This window comes from Myotis nattereri (genome assembly GCF_964212035.1).
Source record: "Myotis nattereri genome assembly, chromosome: 3".
Lineage (NCBI taxonomy): Eukaryota > Metazoa > Chordata > Mammalia > Chiroptera > Vespertilionidae > Myotis > Myotis nattereri.
In genome coordinates, this window is record NC_138077.1 from 139,841,054 (window position 1) to 139,862,989 (window position 21,936).

General features: G+C 44.5%; 2 pseudogenes across 2 annotated transcripts; both read left to right on the forward strand.

Annotated features, from left to right (window-relative positions):
• Window positions 1–15,692: 15,692 nt before the first annotated feature.
• LOC308516224 (EF-hand calcium-binding domain-containing protein 3-like) lies at window positions 15,693–17,010 on the forward strand (annotated as a pseudogene). Its single transcript has one exon. The product of its transcript is annotated as an EF-hand calcium-binding domain-containing protein 3-like (transcript).
• Window positions 17,011–19,233: 2,223 nt separating this feature from the next.
• LOC308516223 (6-phosphofructo-2-kinase/fructose-2,6-bisphosphatase 3-like) lies at window positions 19,234–20,797 on the forward strand (annotated as a pseudogene). Its single transcript has one exon. The product of its transcript is annotated as a 6-phosphofructo-2-kinase/fructose-2,6-bisphosphatase 3-like (transcript).
• The last annotated feature ends 1,139 nt before the right edge of the window (window positions 20,798–21,936 follow it).

The following is a 21,936-nucleotide window of genomic DNA, read 5'->3' on the forward strand; positions in this document are numbered from 1 at the left end:
TGTCTTGAAAGGGAGTCCTGGAGCACTAATTCTGAGAGATCACAGGTCTCCAGCCTCTTCAGACCTCACTGCAGGCCCCTTGCATTCATTCGCTATTGAATTGTGTAAAATCTCTCCTGGCTTCAGTGCTTCCTATTTTGACATTCTCTGCTCGCAGGTCTAACAGATAACCTAGCACTTCCTACTGCTTTCCTTACACAGATGTTAATGCCATTCAGGCCTTGTATTTGGTATTGGTGTTGATGTTTTGACTTCACTCACTTATATTTTGGAATTTGGAGCACAAGGTGGGTGGCTCCACAGGGAATTTTGTGCACTGCCCTTTAAGAGGGTGCCTGAATTTCCAGCCATCTCTCCCTGGCTGACAGCAACTCTGCTGCTTTTCACAGCCAGATGTTATGTGGATACTCTTCTCAGTTCTGGTGTTCTCTGCTGGAGGGCCCAGCTTGAGGATTAAACCCCAGAGTTCTCAGTGGCAACCCCCCACAGATGAGATATCTCTCCAGAACTTCAGTTGCCATCTGTGGGCACCAGGTCAGCTCTTTCATGCCTCCACCCCTCCTACCAGTCTCTATGCAGTCTCCACTTTCCATCCTCGGGTATCAGGGTTTTCTCCAGCAAGTCTTCTCTTGGTTATTTGGGAAGTTTTTCTGTATTTTAGTTGTAATTCCAGTTTGGACCTGGGAGCATCCACTTATTCCACCACCATTTTTTATCTCTGGTTTACAGATTTTGGAAAGAATGCCACAGAGATGAAGTATGCCATGCAAGCAGGGCCAGGTTCAGTGAGCCTAAGGAGAGGAAGTGAAGGATTAAAAAAGACAGACAAGAGAATATAGCTGGGGCTATGTCAGATCACTGTGCCTGGATGAGGAAACAGTGACCCAGCCTGCAAGCCAAAGCTTTATTTTATAGTCAGAGCACACAATGCAAAACAAGGGAAGTGGTCAACATGTTTACAATGTTCTTGTGAGTTTTACCTTGTTTGGGCAGCACTTGCTTCACCTCCCACAGCCCATTAGCTACCTAGGGAGGGCTCTGCCCTCCAAGCTGAGACTTGTTTGTGGCCCTGCCACAGGGCAGTCTGAGGCTTGACCCTATAGCCACTCCCTACAACGAAGAGCCCTTCTCATCACATCACATTAGGAGGCACTTGGTACCCACATGACATCACTGTGATGCTAACCTTAATCACTTGGTTAAGATGGGTCAGGTTTCTCCACTGTCAAGTTTCTATTTTCCCTTTTGCATGCTCTATTGTCATTAATTCCAGCCCATTCTAAAGGGAAAAATGGCAGGAATTAAGTTCCACCTCTTGGGGATGGACATGGGAGGGGAGTAACTATGCATGAGATTTGGAATTCTTTTGTAAGGAAGATTTGTCTCTTTCTTCCCACTTATTCATTCAATCATTTATTTGTATCATTTTGGATTCATATATTTATTTTATACTTTGGGTTATCATCCAATATTTTTTATTTGTTATGTTACTCAAATTGTTGCAGTCCTGCCTTCGGGAGCTCTTTGAGGTTGGCTCCTGTGTTCTCTCTCTTTTTATGTGGGGATTTAGAGGGCTTCATATACTTTTCCACTGCTGCCATCTTCCCCTCTTTCATTCTTTCCATTATTTCTTTTTGTAAACATTTTACATAATTATAGTCATAAATATACACATTAAAAATTGGATATTCTTATTTGCTACTTAAATTCTTTCTGTCTCTGCTCTACCCACAGCATCTTACTTGTGGGAGCTATACTTTGCAGGCTACAGATATGGCCAATTATTTTCTGAGAATTATTTTTTCTGGTTATCTAAAAGGGGAAAATAAAAAGAAAGGCTATATAAAAGTTTATCCAAATTGTCCAAGATATTTACACTGAAAACTACAAAACATATAGAAACAGAGAAAAATTAAATAATATCTAAATGGAGAGATTATACCTTATTCATGGATTGAAAGACTCACAAATATTATTACCATGGCAATTCTTCCCAAATTGCCCTACAGAGTTAATAAAATTCCCTTCTACTGGTATATTTGGGCTCTTTTTGTTTAAATTTATATGCTTTAAAAAACTGATATGGAAGCTTAAAGAATCTAAAATAACAGAGTTGGACATTCAGAGGAATCAGTATCTCATTTGACCTTGATGAACAAAAGCCCAAGCTCATAGCCACACCACTCATGTGTACAGTCCTATAATGGCCAATAACAGGGCCCTACTAATGTCAACAGGCAGGAATCATTTTGCCTACTTGGTTGTTAATGTGTCTCCCATGGTTGATACTTTCTGATGGGCATTAATATGTGATACAAAATCTTCACATTTTCTGTCCACCCACATGCTTTTAAATCCAGACCTCCTTGTCTCTGATCTTCCAGTTCTTTTTCTTCCAAGCTCCTGACCATCTGGCGAGGCCACTGACCATGGGCAAGGAATCTGTGAATAGTCATGTAGAGCCACTTCTCCTTCCACACAAAGTAGGTAACAAGCTTTGCCCATTTGAGAAGATTTCCACCTACTATCTTTCAAGGCCAAACTGAGTGTGGCTATAATGTAGCTGCTATCCAGTCTCATGGGTACCAACATCATGAGCCAATCACTCACAAACCAATTTTGGGCTTTCCCCCTCTTCTTTCACTGGCTATACAGGGCCTATCTTATAGGTGGAGCTAGGGAGAGCGCTAGTGAAATTGTGGCAGGTGACAGAGGTTGAGGCCACTTACTTCTGAGCTTACTCATGCCCGCTGGTCTTGCTCAAGTTCAATCTCAGATGCACTATTTCAATATTATCATGGGCTGCACCTGGGCCTGTCTGACTTCACAGTTTTATCTTCCTATAAACTCATCCTAACTGGCAGTTGTAGTCACAAAGTTACCTGGTGCTCCATCTTTACCTGGACCCAATAATAGGCCAGGAGCTGTTTTTCAAAAGGCATATAATTTTTGTGGCAATGGCATAGCCTTGATTCAGAACCCTAGAGGCCTGCTTTGTGATTCTCCTGCCTAGGGCTTGACATAAGACTTATTTCCCAATAACTACAAGAGAGACTACTAAAAAAGGTTTAAAATCCACACTGCAACTTTTTCAATCGCTGATACTGCCAACACCACAGGATCTGTTAGGTGGCAAGGGCTATTATTGGAGGCCTTTCCTGTACCAGGACCTCTTCAAAACTGGCAGCCTTCCAATGCCTCCTGGTGGTGATTTGTAGCCATATTCCCAAGTGTAGAATACACTGCCTCTAGAACTCATAGCGGCCCACCAGGCACTGTGCTCCCTTCTTTGTGTTAGGGGGTGCAAAGTGTAGCAATTAGCCTTTACTTTGGGGGTTACCTACCAACACACCTTTGTCCACTAGACCCCTCAAAACCTTCCTGAATGGCAGGTCCCTGAATCTCTAGGGTTTATTTTCATCCTCTAGAGCACATGTGTGTCACCAAGGCTTCCAGTTTTCTCAGCACCTCTTATTCATCCTGATCAGCATAAGGTCACTGATATCGTGGATCAATGTGTATAGCACTGTTTGAAATATTACAAAATTGGAAATAATTAAATGTCCATCAATATCCAGGACTGAATACACCACATGAATGAACATGCAGCCATTGAAAGGAAACAGATCTATAAGTGCAGGGTGGAGCAAACAATAGGTTTACAGTTTTGAGTGTGAGAAACAAAGTTTATTCTTGTATTATTATTTATTTATTATTGTGTTATTTCCTATATGTACAACTGTAAACCTGCTTTTGCCTCACCATGTATACAAGGGTCTCTATCATATAGGATTACATGGAAAAAGAAAATTGCAGAATGCTGTGTGTAATATAAGCCAATTTATGTGGAAAGGAAAATAAATACGTTTGTATATGCAAGGAAAAGATGTGGAAGGCTACAAGGTAATCTGTTGTGTCAGGGGGGTTCTCTATGTGTAGAATAAGAATTAGAGAATGGAGCTTTCGGTTTTTATTTCTCCAAGCGCCAGGAAATTCTATGTTGCTCAGTACTGCTTTGGAAGTTAATAGAATGAGGTTGAGGAAATGTGGAGATACCATGTTTTGAGCACAGATGTCACAAGTCTGAAATTGGGAGCCCATGAAATTAAGGGAGAAATGAACATCCTGGTGTATATAATTTCCACATAACAACATGAATTCAAGTTGATCATTTTTGAAGACTACAGAGTAGTTCGTGGAGAAATTGTACCCATTTGCTTAAGCTTTTCCCTCCTCTTGAACATTTGGGTTACCTAAGACTTTCCCCTGCTTTCCATATCCCTGCCATAATTGTATTTGAACATGTAGGCTTAAAAAACTCTTTGGGGCTATTTCTGTAGACAAATTCCCACTGGATCAAAATATGTGATCCTCTCTGTGATTCATGCTACCTCTTGACTGGTTTCCCTCCAGACTGACTGTCACCTCAAAGTGACACTACCAAAAGCAACTGCCATATTCTCAGCTTCCTGAAGCTTTATTTATTTAATATGAATTGTATTTATTCTTCTGTGTACTCCATCAAAGGTCAGAGAATTCTGCCTGCGTCATTTAGACAGGGGCAAGCCCACTTTCGGCCAGGGCACTAGCCAAGGTCTCTCTGACCAGAGCTTTATCTACTATGTGAGAACAAGAGTCATGAAACTTACTTGCATTGGTAGTGTCGTTCTCCAATAGGTAATCTGAACAGATAAAATAAAATGTGAGATTTAGCCCTAGCCAGGGTGGCTCAGTTGGTTGAGGCCACCAGTTGGATTCCCAGTCAGGGCACATGCGCAGGTTGTGGGCTCCATCCCCAGTAGGAGGTAGCTGATTGATGTTTCTCTCTCAGCATCATGTTTCTTTCTCTCTCCCTCTCCATTTCTCTCTCTCTAAAAATCAATAAAAACTTTTTTTAAAGTAAGATTTAATGCTAATGTAGGGAAACTGAGTTAAATCAAGCTTTAAATTTTTCCTTTTTACCAGATATTGCAATGCTTTTAATATGCTAAGTTACATTGTGGATCTCTAATAAAGGAGTAAAATATTCACCCCTTCCAAAAATTACTTGAATACAAATCCTTTTTTTTTTTCTTTTATGACCATCTCTCCTGATTAATGTTTTGTGGAACTCACCTTAGGAAATACTATTCAACAGTCATATGATCAGAACAACATGTGTGTGTGTTTCTCACATGACAGCTTTTTCATTTTGCTCTATGGCAGCAAATTGCAACTACCACTGATTGTGAAATTTATGACATAGATCTTTTTGGGTTTTTTTTAATCACTGTCCTAGTTATAGTACTAGGTTCCACATCTCTCTTCTGTATTAGTAATATTTTAAATTTAAATTTTTCCCATACTTATAGATTTGCCCCTTAAGATTTTCAGTGCTTAATAGAGGACATAAGACTTATTCACCAATAACTATGAGACAGACTACTAAAAAAAAAAGGTTTAAAGATACTATAATTTAAAAATTAGGTAAATGTATTTACAAATTATGATGCACATAGGTATCACTGTAACTTGTACTTTCTGCATAAAATCCTATATAATAAAAGGCTAATATGCAAATTGACTAAACAGCAGAACAACTGGTCTCTATGATGCTCACTGACCACCAGGGGGCAGATGCTCAACGCAGGAGCTTCCCCCTGGTAATCAGTGTGCTCCCACAGCGGGAGTGACACTCAGCCAAAAGCTGGGCTCACACCTGGCGAGCGCAGCAGCAGTGGCAGAAGCCTCTCCCTCCTCCGCAGCAGTGCTAAGGATGTCCAACCGCCAGCTTAAGCTGTCAGCCGGACATCCCCCGAGGGCTCCTGGACTGCAAGAGGGTGCAGGCCGGGCTGAGGAATCCCCCTGAGTGCACTCCCCTGAGGAATCCCCCCAAATTTCGTGCACTGGGCCTCTAGTATTCAAATAAACACATTATAGTGTTATATTGGTACATGTAATATAATTCACACAGTCGATACATTAATCAATTAGATAGGTGATGTATTTATGTTTATGTGCAATACTAGATCCCACACACACAACACATGGCCTATATAATTGTATCTTACGTGATGCAATGGTTAAAATGAAATAGAGTTCTACCAGGATGGTAGTGTTGTGTTTAATGAGAAATAGTTTACATTGCTTCAGTTTTTTAAGTTAAAATGAGAATTAATTAAATAAAATGTAAAATACAGTTTCTCGGTAACCCTCGCTATATTTTAAGTGCTCACCAGCCACATGTGCCTAGTAGCACTCATAGTGGGTGGTAGTTAAAAAGATGCCGGAACGGACAGAGGGGAGCTTCTCAGCAGATAAGAGAGACCTGCACACCCTGTACACGGAGGGGATGCTGCTGATGGAGATGAAGAGTGGGTGCCACACAATGACAATGTCCCCAAAGACATCTGAGGACGTAGGATGCAGAGGGACGAGACATGGAGAGGAGGAGGAACATTTTACTCCCGTCCTAAAGCGGTCACTTGGCCCTTCTTCTCCATTTCCAAATCTCTATCCATCTCCATCTCTCTCAAAAAGTACACAAGGCAAGATTCAAGTCTCCAAGGGTGATTATGAAGGGAGGGGGGCAATATGAGATATTTTCAAAAAGCATAACCTGTGGCATCAGACAGACCCGGGTTCAAATCCTAAGTTATACCATTTACGAAGTAGCTTTTGTCACGTTATTTGAACTTCTGAGCCTATTTCCTTTTAATTAGAATTGGAGAGAAACTCCTGATCATAAAGCGTGGTATGAGAACTAAATAGGATAACACACAGGAAAAACTGCTTAGCACAGCAAGTATCTCATCAGAAGCACTGGGTGTCTCACATCAGAACACTCCTCACCTATTTTACAAATTTGCCTGAAACTATCCCTGATACCTACAAGAAACCCCAAGCCTAGCATTTAATAAATTGTCCTCAGCAGACCTGTCAAGCCTCAGAATGTGAACGGTGGACTGAGACCATCATGAGAGATTTGGACTTTTTCTGGAGTACTTTCCCTTAAACACCATCCTTTTAGGTAAGGCTTCCTACAGCTAAATCTCCTGCCCTCATATCAAAATCACTATGAGATAGAAAGAGGACAAGTTTTAGTAGAAGATAGTCAAGTATCCTAGTTTGGTATCAGACATATGGCCTTTCCTCCCTGTCCCTCTGAAGATCTAAACCAATGTGACTTCACAAAGTATGTGAGAGGTACCCCAGTTCTGCAGGTGGGACACCTTTCCTAGGAAAAGGCATTCCTTGGTTCTCTGGTAGCCAAATCCATGCAGAATAAGCCAAGCCAATGCCCAGCAGTGAAGGACCCTCCTCTGAGGAAAGACCACCAGTATCTCTCTCTGCCCTGCCCCCACCATGAGCCTCCCCACAGCATCATCAACAAGCTCCAGGGACTCGGAAGAACAGCCAGAGTCTTGCCCCTGCAAAGTCCCCACTTCTCTACGAGTCACCCTCCCTATCTCCACTAATTCGATATAAGTTCTAGTCACTTTATACTGTCATTTTTGTGGTGTATTTTCCCCTGTGATAAATTAAAATGCTTATATGACGGTGGGTGTGCAGAATGATTTGACTACTTTTAAAAAGGATCAGTCTTCATAAAGCCAGAGTGCAGGTTGTTTTTTTATTATGAGGCATATCAAACAGATGATAAAGGAGGGAGAACAAAATTACAGGCCCTGCTCACCACCATCCAGATTGTTTTCATGTCCCTATGTTTGCCTCAGATGTTTATAAGGAAATGAAATATCACCGATGTAGTTGACGTCCTCTCTCTACCTCTTCCTGCAGTTATTGTTATCCTTTGAACTTGAACCTTGACTACCAGGTTGTGAGCATGGTAGTAATAAATCTGGAAACAGCATTCAAAGGCAAAGTGAAATTTTTCTTCTCGTGTTGCAATGGGCTTTAATTTAGCTCGTCTTAGGCCATGTTTTCCTTCCTGTTTTAGTGCTTTTTTTTTTCATTTTTCAAAGAAATCTCAAAAGCAGAATTAGAATTCATTTTGCTATTGGATTGTGACCAAAACAAACAAACAAACCCAAATAGATCTAAATTTACTTTGAAATTCCCACCTACCTTCAATCTAAGTTATTAAAGTTTAAAATTCCCTGAGATATCATGAAGATGTTGTGCATTTTCACAAATTGAGATATTTTATTTTATATGTTATTTCCCCCACAGAGTAGCCATTTAGTGTTGCAAACACCCCAGCAAAAACCCCAGCAAAAATAACTGAGTGTGGCTCTTGCCCAACTGAGTCTTTTCCTATTCAACTGACTTGTTATTCGTTTCCATCAAAATCTAAATGTTTACTTATGAACCAATTAATCCAGATTCACAGGTCTCATGGTGAGAGCCCAGCAAAGGGAATAACTATGCATTTTTTAGTTATTGGCAAAATTTTAGTTAGCATTTAATTTTTACAACTTAGAGGACTGCACTGCCCAGAAGTTTAGAAGGTTTTTTGTTATTTTCTAAGGACCCATTTGGAAAATACGCACTTCTTCATCTTCCCCTTAAGTTCATCAATTCATTATTCAATTCTTGGATAAAGCATTGTAAGCCCATTTTCAAAGGAAATCTCCTTAAGCAAGTGCTCTCTTTCCCCACCTACAGGTCAAAGAATACAACTCAATCTCTCCAAGATATTTTCTTTGCAGAATTCTTAAACCTCCTGAACGGTACAACATTATCTTACTTTCCTCCAACACAGGAATTCCTGTTACACTTTCTACTCTTTTAATTTGTTGCTTTATGCTGTCTTGTACTACAGTTATTGGTGAACAAATTCTGCATCTCCTTGTAGACACTGGATTTCTTCAGGAGCAGCTTTATATCTTACCCATTCTTTCTACCTCCCATAGCACCTGACTCAGTGCTTCGCGCAGAGAAGAATGAATGAAAGTGACCCAATGGACAAACATATCGATTTGGGAGTAGATGCTCATGCATCCCCATTTGGTCTTGGTTATATAGAGAAAGATGACAACCACAGGAAACGCTCCCTGGCAGTGTGCCACAGGGCAAAGTGTGCTGTGGCGTGGAAACAGTGTGGCCCGGAGCGTCAGATTCTTGCCTTTTCTCATCCCCCCTCTGCCACTGGCCAGTCAGGAATCGCTGGTCAAGTGGCAGTTTCTCTTAGCCTTGCTTTCCCTTTCTCTAAAGTAGATACTAATACCTATCTCACAAAGATGTATGAACAGGAAGTAATACAGCACCAGAGAAAGGGCCTTGCCGTCATAGTAAGTATGTAAAAGCTAACCTGACTGCTCCTGGAGAAGGCACTTGCTCATAGAAAGATGGGCGATCCGGACTCCAGGCCTGGCTCTGCCACAGGCCCACCAGCTGTGCAGCCTCAGCAGTGGTTCACCCACCCTCAGGGACTCCCTTTCTCACTAGTGAAGTGGAAAAGTTGTATGTCTGACCTTTGAGGTTCCTCCCAGGCCTGTGGTTTAGAAAATACAGGGTTAATGTATCAGTTCATTATCAAAGTATGTCTGGGTTGAGGAACTTCATTCTCTCTCTCTCTCTCTCTCTCTCTCTCTCTCTCTCTCTCTCTCTCTCCCTCTCTCTTTGAAATAGCAACACAGTTGACAAATTTATAGTAACTACTACTTCTAATTTTGTTTTCCCTGTGTGAAAATGAGAATCCAACACAAAAACCTATGCCTTTCAGAAAAGAGAATTTATATATGACATCATCCAGTGAGTATATTTTTACTTCAACATATTTTTGCTGAATGAATGAATGGGTAATGTATTAGTGGGTGTTTGCCAAAAGTTTCAAGAATAACAATGCATAGTTGCTACTCGGTTTGATTCTTTATAGACAGTCAGCTTAGCTTTTTTTTTCCTCTCTTAAAATTGGCTTTGAGTCACCGATATGATTCATAACTTTAAAAAACAAGTTTAACTTGAAATTGCCCTGGCAGGAAATGCTCTAAAGAGCACAGTACAAGTGAAAGGGAGATGCCCCTACCAGGAAAAAAAAAAAAAAAAAGACAGTTCTTCTTTCCATTTTCTAATTCCCAAATGAGGAAATGTCAACAAGTAGCTTTATTCTCATCTCTGATTACATTGGTGGGATAGTAAAATCAAATGCAAAGTACAGAGCAATTAACTCTCCAGGATCCAAAAGGCACATTTTTTCAGGTGTGTCTGGCGCCCCACTCCACCCCCAGATGAGTCACTCAGCAGCAGGTAAGAGAGGAAGATGAATTGACATTCTGTGGGCGAAAGGCACATACTGGGTTTCAGAATATTCAGGTTAGGCTTTGACCACAAAGAAACTGTGATGTCAGACAGGGAGATACTGAAGGCAAGAGCTAAGAGATGCTTATCAGAGAGAGGGGGAGATTGCCTAGCACAACCAGCCCTGCTTGAATCCTTTAAAGGGGAGCGATGACAAAGGAGCAAGATGCACAGGCAGCGTTGGGAAGGGGTCTACAGAAAGTCCGCCATGTTTGAAGAAGGATCCAAAAAGTAAACAGGTGGTTTCAGTTCCAATCTTTCGTTTTGTTTTGTTTTGTTGTTTTGTTATTGTTAATCATCACCCAAGAATATTTTTCCAGTGATTTTTAGAGAGAGTGGAAGAGAGAGGGAAAGACAGAGATATATCAATGTGAGAGAAACACGTGGATTGGTTGCCTCCTGCAGGAGCCCTGACTAGGGCCCGGGCTGGGGAGGAGCCTGAAACCGAGGTATGTGCCCTTGACCTGAATCAAACCCAGGACCCTTCCGTCCACAGGCTGGTGTGCTATCCACTGAGCCAAACTGGCTAGAGCCAGTTCCCATCTTTCAATATCCTCTCTGCAGCCCAAACTTCCAGTGATATCTGGAAGCCACTCTGCCTTCTCCTGGGCTGTTTTCTCCTGGACAATGGCATGTCCTGGTGTTTATCCTAGGGAAGTAAGCAAGTCACTCTGAGAGAGGAGAACACTGTTAAATAGCAGTGGTGTGGTTTCAGCCCTTATTCAAGTGCAAGGAAGTTACCTAGTACCCATCCTATGATGTGGGCAAGAAGGCTCCTGCCCTGGACCCATATGTTAGGGAGCTCACTCTTGCTCTTCTCCAGTCGTATCCTCCCTTCATGGCCAAAGGGGTACACCAACCTGGAGATCATGACCTCTCTTCTAGAATACACTCCAGGTACCCAAGACCCTGTAATTTCCTTCCCAAATGCCCCTGAGCCCTCTTCTGGGGCCTGTACTGGCTTCTTCGCTGGGTCTGGCCCAAGGGCAGACAGAACAGACAGAATACCCACTCCTAGCCTGTGGGTGGCCATGAACAGCTGCTGGGAGAGATGGCGGGAGGGGAATAGAGCTTGTATTTGCAAGGGTAGGGTGTCCACATGTGCCAGGTGGCACAAGGCCCCACACTCCAGGATGAAGCTTATAGTGAGAAGACAAGAGGGGTGGCCTGGGGGATTGCAGGAGTACAACTCCAAGTGGTCCAAGAATTTTAAATTTGGCCTTGAATGAACTTCCCATCGTGAAAGTACTTTCATCAATATTGAAGGAGAACATATTTTGTTTAGCAGGTTGATAGCTTGGTTTATAAATTTTAGACCTATGACATGTGGGCCTCCATTTATACTCTTGTCTGGCCCTGCAAATGTTCGAAGTGGGCTGAATAGACCATGTATTTCAATCCAAGATTAGTTATTTATTGCTTTTATGATGACAAGTGACCTGAATTTGGTCAGTAATCAAGGGTTCTTTCTTTGACACATAACAACTTTTCAGTCATTAAAGAGGTTGTTATGCGCTATATTCTAGAGAAATTTTCAACCTAATGCCAATAATTCATAACAATACCAGAAGAGTGTCTATAATTTTTAGTGTAAAGTAAAATAAAGGTGTCAGGCTAGATTATGATTTCTAGAAGTAACTCTAGTGACAGCTGCTCATTTTATTTAAATTTTCAGATACTTTTATCTAAGTGTCTTTATGAAAGGACATTGTGGGGTCTGAGCATTTATCAAATGAATGAATTTTCTGTATGTCTATTTATTTTAGAGAGAGCACTATCAAAATATTTAAGCCTCTTTAATTCTAAAAAAAAAAAAAAATGTTTAGTAAATCCCAAAATTTGCACTGGCTAGCACTATCGTAACTATCTTGGGCTCCCATACTCACTGGCCTTGCTGCTTTACCAGTTATAAAAATACAAATAGACACCAAAATCTGATTAAATGCATCCTGGCACACTACAGAATTCTGTTTTATAGTAACTCTAACACTATTTAAGGGGCCTCGTTGCCAGGGAATCTTATTATCACAGGATCTTGTTTGTGCTTGATCCTAACAGCAATCTTGGGGAACAACACCGTTGTAAAATGCCAATTTACTACGAATACAGATGTTTTGAAAGTCTTCTCCAAAAGTGGGTAGGATATATTTTACTTTTCTTAGCTTCACCACCACATTACTTGGGTTTTTTGCTTCAATGAATGTTTTAAAATAGACATTAAATCCCATCGCCTTATTTGTTTGGGCACTCTTAGTGGTAAAAGAACATCTTGAAGAGAGTAAGTTCATTCTCACCAGATGATACCCAACCCTCTAAGGATAGTTCTTTTCCAGTGACAAACAGCCATAGCCCCACCCAAAGTCTTCAGAAAAGGGGACCATATCTTCCTTCATTTCTTCCATTCCAATGGAGTGCAGGTGCCACAGGTAAATCCTTTCACAAACCCTAGCCATTGTTCAGGTTGCTCTTCCTTGTCCTAAAGTGTCATGTTGCTCCCACTCTCTCTGCAGCCTCTCTTGGCTGCTAATTGCCTTGGCTTTCCAGTACAACGTCAAGTTGCCCTCTATGTCCTAACTGCTGGAACACAGTCTGGCTGTCACACTAGCACCACGGACACTCCCTGCCATTGCTCACCCTGACCCCTGCCATCACTGGTCCCACCACCACGGGCTCTGTTTGCTCTCTCATTCTTCGTGCCTAGTGAAGATGAGAAAAGAAAGTCCATCTGAGCTATAGATTTTCTGTTGTCCAGTGTAGATCCTTGACGTTGCTCTTTCTGGATTCTTGACATTGCTCTTCCTAGATCCTTGACATTGATCTTTCACCAGAGCAAGATAAGTCAGGCAGCGATCTACCCTTCTATACAAAAGGGTTGGCCAGTTCCACTTGTTTTCTCTGATAGCAGGCTGTTATATCCTCTTTTCCAGGATGGTCTTTAAGCATCTCATGAGTCCCTTATCACGTGTCTGTATCTCCTGTATTTACTTCTTCACAAGCACTAGGAGGTCAGGGACTGTATCTACCTTGCAAACTATTATACCTCTGGCATCTGGTTTTGCCACACCAGGAATGCCCTATAAATGCTCCCTAAACTGAACTGAACTTCGAAAGCTTAGTGCAGAAACTCTACAGGCATTTTTCAACACTGCAGTGTGTGCCACTGATGCTCTTCTCCAGCCCTCACTCACCTTCCCAGCCCAACAATCCCAAATTATGACCAGTGAGAAACCCCATTATCACCTAGGTCTCCAGGTCAAGCCTCCCAGGGCATATGCAAGTTGTTTGGGTGGCCGGGTTGTATTTTAGTCTTAGTGGCTGAGATTTGAAAACAACTACTCAAAATTAGGGATGTGACTAAGAGAGGTGGGGGAAACACATTTCTGTTTGGATCCACAAGGGACACAGCATAAGCTCCCTGCCATGGAAGCCATTCTTTCCATTCTAAGGGCTTCAGCCTTCCAACCAGGGCCCCACTGTGTCAATTCACCCATTTTGGTTGGGTAGTAAAATGGGATCAGGAGAGATGGGTACTATAGAAATGGAATAGAAAAAAAAAGACATAGAAAAGGTATGCTTACATGTTCATTCTTAACTCTTATTTCAATAAAGTCATAATTAAACAAACTATTACTCCATTATCTTCTAATAGGATAATTCTAACTTTGCTTCTGGCATTTGGCATTTGCAGGTGATACTATGCAAAAGAATTCTTACTTGAGCGTGGGCTGTGACTATACCCACCAAGGCAAGCCCAGCCATGTTACCACTCTGAGAAGATGTAAATATTGTTCCTTGGTTGGGGCCACAGTTGCTATTTGTAGAACCATCGTGATTATTTATAAAGGGTCTCTTTGACAAAGAGCTTTTGCGGGTCATGCAGCGTCCTCCTAACTACCTCAGGCATGGCCTTGGTTACAGTTTTCAGCAACCAGTTAAGGAGCACTACTTACAATCATTTTCAGAGAGTGTTTAAAGTTTTTCTTTTGTCTTTCAACTTGGTGTGCTATAGGTGGAAAATAATAATGACATCTTCTTACTGACAATTCATTGCAGAATAATTTAGTATAGTGATGACAGCAGAAGAGAATGGATGAGATTCCATTGCTATAAGACAGAAAGGTATTTTATCATTCAACAAACACAAAATATCTAGCTGGGGTGGTGTTAGGTGGTAAGAATAAAATGACATGAAATGTCTCAAGTAGTTAATAGGCTAATATGGGGGAGAAGATGTAAATAAACCAGCAATTACAGCAAGTTTATTTGGTAAGTGTTATGATAGAGTTATACTTGAATATGGAGGAATATTCGGAGTACAAAAATAAAATGGCTTCCAATCAGACAGGGGGAGGTGGTGTCAGGAAATGCTTCCAAGAATCTTAAAGGCCAAAAATGATGTGAAGAAGATGAAGAAGGGAGGAGAGAGCAGGGGCATTCTAGGGAGAGGCCATAGTCCGTGAAAAAGCATGGAAGTACAAAATCTTGGCATGTCCTGGGCCTGTACATAGGCTAGGGAAAAGGGAAGTTGTGGGATGGTGGGAGATGGGGCTACACAAATTGTCTGGAGCCAGATGGTGGAGAAGCTAGAGTGCTCAGCTCCGTTCAAAGGAGCACAGTGGGGCTTGGGCTGCCCACTGTCCTAATAACGTACACAGGGCAGAGCAGTCTCTTCCGTGTACATTTCTGCATCCTCATTTCCTGGCACGTGGTAGGCTCTCAACAGATGTGTGTTGGATGTTAGATTAATTAATTAATTAATTAATTAAGCTCTATCACTGGGAGGGGAATACTTACATTTTTATCAATGACAAGGACAGCTTTCATTTACACTAGCATAGTTACTGAGAAATGAAGAAAATGCGAAAGATACTTTAAAGATTATATGCTATACTACATGTATACAATAAAATATAATTTAGCCACAAAAAGAGGGAAATATTGTCATTTGCAATAACATGGATAGACCTTGAGGGCATTAGGCTAAGTGAAATCTATATATATATAGAAGCCTAAGTGACCAAATGACTGGTCAATCGGTCGCTATGATGTGCACTGACCACCAGGGGACAGACACTCAACGTGGGAGCTACCCCCTGGTGGTCAGTGTGCTCCCACAGGTGCAGCACTGCTCAGCCAGAAGTCAGGCTCACAGCTGGCGAGCGCAGTGGCGGTGGCAGGAGCCGCTCCTGCCTCCACAACAGGGCTAAGGAGCAGCAAGCCAAGCGGTAAGGAGCCAGCAGGTGGGTGTTTAGGAGCGAGGGGTCCTGGATTGTGAGAGGGTGCAGGCAGGGCTGAGGGACCCCCCCATGCACACACACACACAAATTTTGTGCATTGGGTCTCTAGTATACGTATAATCTTAAAAAAATCCCACAACCTAAAAAAAAATACTCGACAGAGCGGGAGCGTGTGAAGGCCGCAGAGCGAGGTGCTATGGGACTGGAGACAGAGTTACTGGCCACATGGCAGTTTCTGACATTAAGCAAAAATTTAAGCTGGATCCTCTAACAAAAGTACCCAGCTCCCATGGCAAGAGGGATAAAGATTTACCAGGATCTCTCCCATGCCAATTAGGGCACAAAGAAAGGAAGTTGAGTGCTTCACAAATTCAAGCCTTCCAAGATGCCTACAACTTCTTTACCAAGGATAAAACCGGCTATATTGATTTTCATGGAATGATGTGCACTTTAGCTAAGGTGGGAATGCATCAATGCAAGCATGATGTCTATAATGAATTAAAATATGCTGATATTGACCGAGATGGGAAAGTGAATTTCTCAGACTTTATAAAGGTGCTAACAGATAAGGACCGCTTCCTTAGAGCTGTGGTTCCAGAAAAAGACAAATGTTTAGATTTTGCTGGCAATCCAGGGATCCTGTTGTTTGAAATTCTATCAAAGCTTATAGAGATTTCAGCCTTACCCAGAAAGGCTATAATAGAATTCCTTAAGCTATTTCCAAGAAACCACTGCAGGAATATTGTGGAATCCCTCCCCTACAGATTATGGAAAAAGGAGATTTAAGCCAGACATGTGCACACCTCTGACCTCAAGCACAACTGCCTTTGCTAATGCTACTCAGATTGCAATAATGAAAGAAAAGGATTTATGCAGATATCTTGAGGAGCTCAGGAGATGCAATCCTCCTTCATACAACCCATATTCAAAACTAACCATCTTTCCATTGTTTCCTAATGTGGATGGGCTGGTAATGGGAAAACCATTCAAAGACATGCAAAAATTAGAAATGCTTAGGAGAAAGGAGCTTCTGAGTTTCTCTGATAACTACTTTTTCCATAAAAGAGATTGGAAAACACAGGCAGCAAATATAAAGCCTGTCGACTCTCCTCCGGCTACCCAACTGAGATCCTCTCCATTGACCAAATGTTGAAGAAAAAGCAGAAATGGACAGTGACTGAGGCAGCTGCTCTTAAACCACATGTGAAGAGAGCTATAGAAACCTATAACTTAGGAATTGCTCCTGAGCGCCGGAAAGAAATGCTAAGTTTCTGGCATAAGATCCGAGGGGATTTGGTTGGAGTAGACACTAAAAATGAGTCCTTTTATGAAACCTTTTCTACTTATACATGGTCCTGGAATGTTTGCCAAGAATTACTTTCCCCAAAGGACTTAAGGTTATATGATGCCTTCATGAATAGAAATTCCTTCCACAATTCTTCAGTCTCTTCCTCTTCGGATAACCAGTGAATGTGACATAGAAACAGGAAGAAAAAGAAAACAGAAAGGTTTCAAAGGGTTTCGACAATGAAATTTCTACATTTTCTAAGCAGCTCATTTCAATCTACTTTTTCATAGATATCAAAAGCATGGTTCCTTGATTTTGTCTAGTACATTCTTAGCAGCTGGAAATGTTGACATCTTTTAAATTCTAACCAGTAAAAAAGTTTAAGTCATAAAAAACAACAACTCATAGATACAGAGAACAGATTGGTGATTGCCAGAGGCACGGCTTGGGGAGGAAGTGAAATTGGTAAAGGTGGTCAAAAGGTACAAATTTCCAGTTTTAAAATAATAAGGCATGAAGATGTAATGTAGAGCGCAGTGACTATCTACACTAATAAAAGAGAAACATGGTAATTGGCGTACGACCGCTACCCTTTTCATTGGCTAATCAGCGAGATATGCAAATTAACTGTCAGCCAAGATGGCGGCCGGCAGCCAGGCAGCTTGAAACTAACATGAGGCTTGCTTGCCTCAGTGACGGAGGATCGTTGGAGGAAACCAACATTCCCCGCCTGGGGCTGCAGGCCTCTGAGCAGGCAGTTTAAGAAACATTGTAACAAATACCACCGGACTTCAGCCAGCAGATTCGCAACATTGTAAGCAAAGGCCAGAAACCTACTTTCAGCAGCGGAGGCCTAAGAGCTGGAGCCAAGCCTCAAGGTAAAGCTGGCCCAGAATAAAAAAAGAAAAAAAAAAAGAAAAAAAGGAGCGGTTGGGAACTTCAGTCACTCCCAGCCTGAAAACAGCCCTCAGCCCCTCACGCAGACTGGCCAGGCACCCCAGTGGGGACCCCCACCCTGATCCAGGACACGCTTCAGGGAAAACCAGCCGGCCTCACCCATGCACCAGGCCTCTACCCTATATAGTAAAAGGGTAATATGCCTCCTGGCACCGGGATCAGCATGACAGGGGGCAGCGCCCAAACCCCCTGATCGCCCTGCAGCTCTGTGTGTGACAGGGGGCGGGGCCCCAACCCCCTGAGCAGCCCTGCTCTGTGCCTGATAGGGGGGACCCCCCCCCCCATGGGCCCTGCTCTGTGTGTAATGGGGTAGAGCCATAACCTCCCCATTGGCCTTGCCCTGAGTGTGAGAGTGGCGGCGCCCCAACCCCCTGATCAGCCCTGCTCTGTGGGTGATAGAGGGTGGTGCCCCAACCCCCTGATGGGCCCTGCTCTGTGTGTGACAGGGGGTGGCGCCGCAACCTCCCCATCGACCCTGCCTTGAGTGTGACAGGGGACGGTGCCCCAACCCCCCAATTGGCCCTACCCTGAGTGTGACTGAGGGTGGCATCACAACCTCCCAATCTGCCCTGCTCTGTGCATGACGGGGCGGCGCCCCAACTCCGCAATCAGCCCTACTCTGAGCCTGACCAGGGGCTGCACCTAGGGATTGGGCCTGCCCTCTGCCACCGGGGAGCAGGCCGAAGCCAGCAGGTCGTTATCTCCCAAGGGGTCCCAGACTGGGAGAGGGCACAGGCCGGGCTGAGGGACCCTCCCTCCCCACTGAGTGCACAAATTTTTGTGCACCGGGCTTCTAGTAGTTAATAATACTGTATCATCTATTTAAAAGTTGCTAATAGAGTAGATTTTAAAGTCTCATTGCAAAAAAAAAAATGATAACAAATATTTAGAATCTACCACAATTAATATAAAGAGGTTTAAACTCCATCAAACAGATCTCTTAAAAATGTATGGAGAGGGGGCACCAGCAGGCTGCCTCCTGGCTTCCCGCCCTTCCCCGCCCTTCCCCACCCGCTCCCCACCTGGAGGAGGGGCTGGAACCAGAAGAATGCTTTCCTGCCCCAAAGCTGACGTGTGCATAGCTGCGAGCAGGACTCTTAAAAGCCCACGCAGAGGGAGCCGGGCACCCTAGCCGAGCTGGAGAGGAGGCGAGCAGGAGGAAACCGCGGAGGACTGGAGCTGGCTCCCTGGGACTGCGGCTGTCACTGCTCTTCGAGCATCCCTGAGTGGGGACTTCCTGAGTGGAGGGGCCAGGCCCTGCGGAAGCTGCGGGTGTATCCCCAGACCCACGGCCCTTTCGAAGCGCTCGCGGAACCTCTCGCCCTGTGCGAGGGTTCGTCATTTAGTGCAAAGCACGTTTCCAAAAAAGCAGCGCTAGGGAGAGCGCCCGGGCCGCGCTTCCGGGCACAAACACCCTCTTTCCCTTTGTTTCTGGGAGTCGACAAGCCGATCTCTTCCCCAAGTCTGAATTATTCGCAAGAGGAGGGCCGCCGAGTCTAGGCTGTGAAGATGCCCCTGGAGCTGACTCAGAGCCGGGTGCAGAAGATCTGGATCCCGGTGGACCACCGTCCTTCGTTGCCCAGATCCTGTGGGCCGAAGCTGACCAGCTCCCCAACAGTGATTGTCATGGTGGGCCTCCCAGCCCGGGGTAAGACCTACATATCCAAGAAGTTGACTGGATACCTCAACTGGATTGGTGTCCCCACGAAAGTGTTCAACGTTGGAGAGTACCGCTGGGAGGCCGTGAAGCACTACAGCTCCTACAACTTCTTTCGCCCTGACAACGAGGAGGCCATGAGAGTCCGAAAGCAGTGTGCCCTCGCTGCCTTGGGAGACGTCAAAAGTTACCTGACAAGGCAGGGGGCCAAATTTCAGTTTTCGATGCCACCAATACTACTAGAGAGAGGAGACACATGATCCTTAATTTTGCCAAAGAAAATAATTTCAAAGTGTTTTTCATCGAGTCAGTGTGCGATGACCCTACAGTTGTGGCCTCCAGCATTAGGGAAGTGAAAATCTCCATCCCGGATTACAAAGACTGCAACTCAGCAGAGGCCATGGAGGACTTCGTGAAGAGAATTCACTGCTATGAAGCCAGCTATCAGCCCCTTGACCCCGACAAATGTGACAGGGACCTGTCCTTGATCAAGGTGATCGACATGGGCCAGTGGTTCTTGGTGAACAGCGTTCAGGACCACATTCAGAGCTGAACTGTGTACTGCCTGATGAGCATCCACGTGCAGCCCCGCACCTTCTACCTGTGTCGGCACGGAGAGAGTGAGCACAACCTCCAGGGGAAGATCGGAGGGGACTCAGGCTTGTCCATCAGGGGCAGGAAGTTTGCCAACGCCCTGAGCAAATTTGTGGAGGAGCAGAACCTGAAGGACCTCAAGGTGTGGGCCAGCCAGCTGAAGAGCACCATCCAGACGGCAGAAGCCCTTCAGCTTCCCTATGAACAGTGGAAAGCACTCAACAAAATCAATGCTGGTGTCTGGCAGGAGATGACCTACGAGGAGATCAAGGACACCTACCCTGAGGAGTACGCTCTGCGCGAGCAGGACAAGTACTAAATACTGGTACCCCACTGGGGAGTCCTACCAGGACCTGGTCCAGCGCCTGGAGCCAGTGATCATGGAGCTGGAGCGGCAGGAGAATGTGCTGGTCATCTGCCACCAGGCCGTCCAGCGCTGCCTGCTGGCCTACTTCCTGGATAAGAGTGCAGAGGAAATGCCTTACCTGAGATGCCCCCTTCAGACCGTCCTGAAGCTGACGCCAGTCGCTTATGGCTGCCGTGTAGAATCCATCTACCTGAATGTGGAGTCCGTGAACACACACCGGGAGAGGTCAGAGGACGCAAAAAAAGGGGCCTAACCCACTCATGAGACACAATAGTGTCACCCCACTAGCCAGTCCCGAGCCCACCTAAAAGCCTCGCATCAACAGCTTTGAGGAGCATATGGCCTCTACCTCCGCTGCCCTGCCCAACTGCCTGGCCCCGGAGGTGCCCGCGCAGCTGCCTGGACAAAACATGAATGGCTCCCAGAGCAGCATCGATTCCTCCCAGACACACTGAGGCAGACCCATACAGTTCAACAACTATCCTTTATGCAGGTCCTCACAGAGCCACTAATAAATTCTGGTATATAATATGTCTCTCTGAGAAAATTGAGTTTGTAGTTTTCTTCAAACTTATTTGAACAAAAATTCCTTTTTTCAATGAACATCCTAAAAAGCTACTCTGAAGGGCAATCGTTCAATTATTTCTGGAGGTTTAGTGTTTTATTCACTAAGTATTTCCATGATTTCCTGTTAGAGTCTGATCAGGTCATTTCCCCATTTAATATAATTAAATTATTCTTTCCAAGGCTGGCTGAGTGTAATTTCTACAACTAGAAGAAAAGAAAAGCACGCTGAGAGCCAGAGGAGCTGCGGAGGCTGAGTGCAGAGGTACTGCGGCGGCTCGCGCGCGCGGAAAGGGGGTGGCACCTGAGGACGCGGCTGTCTTTTTGAATCACAAGCTCCCGACTGCTCTGAACTCCGGTTCTGGGAAGTCTCTGGGGACCCAGGACTCATACGGGGAGAGGCTGCTCTGTCAGGCGGCAGCGGGCGAACTTGAGGGTGGATTTCCCTCAGAGGTGCTTGCAGCCGTTACTGGGACACTGAGACGCGCGACTCCAGGCGGAGAATCAGCCATAGCTTCTTTCTCCGCCCTTTTGACTCCCTGAGACCCCGCCCCACCCAGGCTGCAGCAGAGGCTTTTGCATGTGAATGTACCTAACTACAGCCCAGCCAAGCAGACCTGGAACTTCCAAGAGAAGGCCCAAGGCCCCGCAGCGGCTTGCATTGCTTCACAGCTGAGCCTCTTTGTGGCGGCTCCGGCTGTGAGGCCTCAGGCAGGGGCTGAATTAGCACCTCCTTAGATCCAGGAGCCACTGTACCCAGTGGTCAGAGGGGGACCATTCTCCCACTTCAGACACAGCTGCTTCCCACAGCCAATTGGCCTGGAGGTCAATTCCTCCCAGTGATCCTACAACAACCAAGGCACCAAGAGTGCACCAAGAGTGTCCACCCCAGGTAACTGGGGAGGCTGAGCCACTGGGCCCTACAGGACACCTGGCGCACAGGGCCACTCTATCAACACAGGGAAGCAGCCAAAATGCGGAGACAAAGAAACAGGTCACAATTGGCAGAAACGGAGGAAGACAGACGACT